This window comes from Aegilops tauschii, chromosome 6, assembly GCF_002575655.3.
Source record: "Aegilops tauschii subsp. strangulata cultivar AL8/78 chromosome 6, Aet v6.0, whole genome shotgun sequence".
Taxonomy (NCBI): domain Eukaryota; kingdom Viridiplantae; phylum Streptophyta; class Magnoliopsida; order Poales; family Poaceae; genus Aegilops; species Aegilops tauschii.
Genome location: NC_053040.3, coordinates 386829942 through 386835941, shown reverse-complemented (window position 1 = coordinate 386835941; position 6000 = coordinate 386829942).

The following is a 6000-nucleotide window of genomic DNA, read 5'->3' as shown; positions in this document are numbered from 1 at the left end:
TTGGTGCAAACTTCGCCGGTGCATCCAAACCCCGTGATATGATACGCTCTATCACACATAAACCTCCTTATATCTTCCTCAAAACAGCCACCATACCTACCTATTATGGCATTTCCATAGCCATTCCGAGATATATTGCCATGCAAATTTCCACTGTTCCGTTTATTATGACATGCTTCATCATTGTCATATTGCCTTGCATGATCATGTAGTTGACATCGTATTTGTGGCAAAGCCACCATGCATATTATTTCATACATGTCACTCTTGATTCATTGCCCATCCCGGTACACCGCCGGAGGCATTCATATAGACTCATATTTTTTTTTCTAGTATCGAGTTGTAAATAAATAGAAGTGTGATGATCATCATTAATAGAGCATTGTCCCAAAAAAAGGAGAAAGGCCAAAAAAAAGAAGGCCCAAAAAAAAGAAAAAAAAGAAAGGCCAAATAAAAAAAGGAAAGGCCAAAAAAAGGGACAATGCTACTATCCTTTTTCCACACTTGTGCTTCAAAGTAGCACCATGATCTTCATGATAGAGAGTCTCTTATATTGTCACTTTCATATACTAGTGGGAATTTTTCATTATAGAACTTGGCTTGTATATTCCAACAATGGGCTTCCTCAAATGCCCTAGGTCTTCGTGAGCAAGCAAGTTGGATGCAAACCCACTTAGTTTCTTTTGTTGAGCTTTCATACATTTATAGCTCTAGTGCATCCTTTGCATGGCAATCCCTACTCCTTGCATTGACATCAATTAATGGGCATCTCCCTAGCCCGTTGATTAGCCTCGTCAATGTGAGACTTTCTCCTTTTTTGTCTTCTCCACACAACCCCCATCATCATTATTCTATTCCACCCATAGTGCTATTTCCATGGCTCACGCTCATGTATTGCGAGAAGGTTGAAAAAGTTTGAGATTACTAAAGTATGAAACAATTGCTTGGCTTGTCATCGGGGGTGTGCATGATGAGAGCATTCTTGTGTGACGAAAATGGAGCATGGCCAAACTATATGATTTTGTAGGGATGAACTTTCTTTGGCCATGTTATTTTGATAATACATGATTGCTTAGTTAGTATGCTTGAAGTATTATTATTTTTATGTCAATATTAAACTTTTGTCTTGAATCTTATGGATCTGAATATTCTTGCCACAATAAATAAGATTACATTGATAATTATGTTAGGTAGCATTCCACATAAAAAATTCTGTTTTTATCATTTACCTACTCGAGGACGGGTAGGAATTAAGCTTGGGGATGTTTGATACGTCTCCAACGTATCTATAATTTTGATTGCTCCATGCTATTATATATTCTGTTTTGGATGTTTAATGGGCTTTATTTTACACTTTGATATTATTTATGGGACTAACCTATTAACCCAAGGCCCAGTGCAAATTGCTGTTTTTTTGCCTATTTCAGTGTTTCGCAGAAAAGGAATATCAAACGGAGTCCAAACGGAATGAAACCTTCGGGAGCATGATTTTTGGAACAGAAGCAATCCATGAGACTTGGAGTAGACGTCAGGGAAGCTTCGAGGAAGCCACGAGGCAGGGAGGCGCGCCCCCCACCCTCGTGGGCCCCTTGTGGCTCCCCTGACAGACTTATTTCGCCTATATATATATATCCATATACCCTAAAAACATCCGGGAACACAATAGATCGGGAGTTCCGCCGCTGCAAGCCTCTGTAGCCACCAAAAACCAATCGGGACCCTTTTCCGGCACCCTGCCGGAGGGGGATCCCTCACCGGTGGCCATCTTCATCATCCCGGCGCTCTCCATGACGAGGAGGGAGTAGTTCACCCTCGGGGCCGAGGGTATGTACCAGTAGCTATGTGTTTGATCTCTCTCTCTCGTGTTCTTGAGGTGGTACGACCTTGATGTATCGCGAGCTTTGCTATTATAGTTGGATCTTATGATGTTTCTCCCCCTCTACTCTCTTGTAATGGATTGAGTTTTCCCTTTGAAGTTATCTTATCGGATTGAGCCTTTAAGGATTTGAGAACACTTGATGTATGTCTTGCATGTGCTTATCTGTGGTGACAATGGGATATCACGTGATCTACTTGATGTATGTTTTGGTGATCAACTTGCGGGTTCCATAACATTGTGAACTTATGCATAGGGCTTGGCACATGTTTACGTCTTGACTCTCCAGTAGAAACTTTGGGGCACTCTTTGAAGTACTTTGTGTTGGTTTGAATAGATGAATCTGAGATTGTGTGATGCATATCGTATAATCATACCCATGGATACTTGAGGTGACATTGGAGTATCTAGGTGACATTAGGGTTTTGGTTGATTTGTGTCTTAAGGTGTTATTATAGTATGAACTCTATGATAGAACGAACGGAAAGAATAGCTTCATGTTATTTTACTACGAACTCTTGAATAGATCGATCAGAAAGAATAACTTTGAGGTGGTTTTGTACCCTACCATAATCTCTTCGTTTGTTCTCCGCTATTAGTGACTTTGGAGTGACTCTTTGTTGCATGTTGAGGGATAGTTATATGATCCAATTATGTTAATATTGTTGAGAGAACTTGCACTAGTGAAAGTATGAACCCTAGGCCTTGTTTCCTAGCATTGCAATACCGTTTACGCTCAATTTTATCATTAGTTACCTTGCTGTTTTTATATTTTTCAGATTACAAAAACCTATATCTTCCATCCATATTGCACTTGTATCACCATCTCTTCGCCGAACTAGTGAATCTATACAATTTACCATTGTATTGGGTGTGTTGGGGACACAAGAGACTCTTTGTTATTTGGTTGCAGGGTTGTTTGAGACAGACCATCTTCATCCTACGCCTCCCACGGATTGATAAACCTTAGGTCATCCACTTGAGGGAAATTTGCTACTGTCCTACAAACCTCTGCACTTGGAGGCCCAACAACGTCTACAAGAAGAAGGTTGTGTAGTAAATATCAGGGTCTGCTAGCTACTTCGCACTTTGCTAGGTGAACCTCGGTTGGGGGGGGGCATGTGCATCCATAGCTTAGGATTCCCTTCGTGCCGACACAAGGGAGGGGTGGCTGCTAGCTACTTCGCACTTTGCTAGGGTGAACCTCGATTGGGGGGGGGGGAGGGCATGCATTCATAGCTTAGCTAGGATTCCCTTCGTGCCAACACGAGGGAGGGGGGTGCTAGCTACTTCGCACTTTGCTAGGTGAACCTCGGTTGGGGGGTGAGGGAGTCCTGGACTAAGGGGTCCTCGGGCGGCCGGCCTGTTGGACATGGGCCGGACTAATGGGCTGTGAAGATACAAGACCAAAGAATTTCTCCCATGTCCGGATAGGACTCTCCTTGGCGTGGAAGGCAAGCTTGGCGACCAAATATGAAGATCCCTTTCTCTATAACCGACCTTGTACAACCCTAGTCCCCTCCGGTGTCTATATAAACCGGAGGGCTTAGTCCGGAAAGGGATATAGTCATACAGGCTAGACTTCTAGGGTTTTAGCCATTACGATCTCGTGGTAGATCAACTCTTGTAATACTCATATTCATCAAGATCAATCAAGCAGGAAGTAGGGTATTACCTCCATAGAGAGGGCTCGAACCTGGGTAAACATTGTTGTGTCCCCCGTCTCCTGTTACCATCGACCTTAGACGCACAGTTCGGGACCCCCTACCCGAGATCCGCTGGTTTTGACACCGACATTGGTGCTTTCATTTAGAGTTCCACTGTGCCGTCCCCAAAAGGTTTTTTGATGGCTCCTTCGATCATCAACAACGGTGCTGTCCAAGGGGAAACTTTCCTCCCCGGACAGATCTTCGTGTTCGGCGGCTTCGCACTGCGGGCCAACTCGCTTGGCCATCTGGAGCAGATCGACAGCTATGCCCCTGGCCATCAGGTCAGATTTGGGAGCTTGAACTATGTTGCGGACATCCGTGGAGACTTGAACTTCGACGGATTCGAGACCACGGCAGCGGCTCCCTATCCCTACGATGTACATGATTTAAATCTGTCATCGGAATATACTCAGGAAATTGCGCCTGTAACCGCTCCGGCCTTAGATCCAGAGCAGACCGCGCCATCCGAGGATGGGAAGCTCAACCCCGCCACGGAGGCCGCAGACTCCACGGCGTTGGAGCCGCACACAGATTTAACCTCATGTGATATCTTTGTCACTGGAACTCCGGACTCGTCTCCGGCTATAAGCCCCGAACCATGTGCGTCCGCGAACGCTGAGCTTGATCATTTATCGATCTTCGAATTCAGCACCGCAGATATCTTCCGGCACTCACCTTTAGGCGATGTGTTAAACTCATTAAGGAATCTATCCTTAGCGGAGGGCTCACAGCCGAACTATGTCCGGTTTGAACTGGAGGCTGACGACGGGGAACTTCGCTTCCCACCCGCCACCCAGTATATAGCCACCGTCGAGGACTTGACCGACATGCTCGATTACGGCTCCGAAGACATCGACGGTATGGACGACGATGCAGAGGAGGATCATGGCCAAAACCCACCGTTTACTGGGCGTTGGACGGCCACTTCTTCGTACAACGTATACATGGTGGATACACCCAAAGAGAACAACGGCGAGGAGAAGGAAAAACCAGTTGAGGATGAGCCTCCTAAGACACAACCAAAGCGCCGGCATCAGCGGCGCCGCTCTAAATCCCGTCGCAGCAAGGATAGCAATACCGGTACAGCAGACGATCACACTCCGGACGGTGCCGAAGACAGAGAAGATCCCGATGAACAAACGGCCGAACAAGACGATCGGGAAGATGGGCAAGTTATCCCTGACGAACAGGCCATAGATGACGACTCGGAGGGCAGCACTTATCTTCCACCCTCCGAGGATGAGGTGAGCCTTGGCAACGAGGATTTCATCGTGCCTAAGGAACCTCTCGAGCAAGAACGCTTTAGGCGTCAGCTAATAGTCACTGCAAGAAGCCTGAAAAAGAAGCAGCAGCAGCTTCAAGCTGATCAAGATCTGCTCAACGATAGATGGACTGATGTCCTGGCAGCCGAAGAATACGGCCTTAAACGCCCGGCCAAAAGTTACCTGAAGCGAAAATTGCTACCTTAGTTCGATGACGAGGCGCTGGAGCCTGTACCATCATCGCACAATGCGGCTGACCGACCATCACGTGGTCGGGATAAAGCGGTAACTCAAGCCGAACGCGAGACCACCCCACCTTGCCGTAAAGGCAGGGACAAAACAGCTCAGGGTTACACATGTGACCTCCGGCAGGACCGGATAGTAGAGCAGGACACACAAGATCGATCTATGGATCGCGAGGACGTGCCTCGACACGTGATGACGGCTACCTATTCGGATGTGACAAACCTAGTCACGCTCGGGCCGAAAACTGCAGACGGACTCCATCAGAGCTACGTCGCGAGGCGGCCCGATATAGAGGCGCCGCACACCCTCTCTGCTTCACTGACGAAGTAATGGATCATGAATTCCCAGAAGGGTTTAAACCCGTAAACATCGAATCATACGATGGAACAACCGATCCCGCGGTATGGATCGATGATTTTATTCTCCATATCCATATGGCCCACGGAGATGACCTTCATGCCATCAAATACCTCCCATCAAAACTCAAAGGGCTGACTCGGCACTGGTTAAACAGTCTGCCTAAAAATTCTATTGGCAGCTGGGAGGACCTGGAAGAAGCCTTCCTCGACAACTTCCAAGGTACATATGTCCGGCCACCAGACGCCGATGACTTTAGTCACATAGTTCAACAGCCCGGAGAGTCAGCCAGGAAATTCTGGACTAGGTTCCTAACTAAAAAGAACCAGATCGTCGACTGTCCGGATGCTGAAGCCCTAGCGGCCTTTAAACATAGCATTCATGATGAATGGCTCGCCCGTCACCTCGGCCAGGAAAAGCCAGAGTCCTTGGCAGCCCTCACGACACTCATGACCCGCTCTTGTGCGGGTGAGGATAGCTGGCTAGCCCGTAGCAAAAACATAGGAAGTGAAATGGGCACCCCCGAGGTAAAAAATAGCAACGGCAAGCT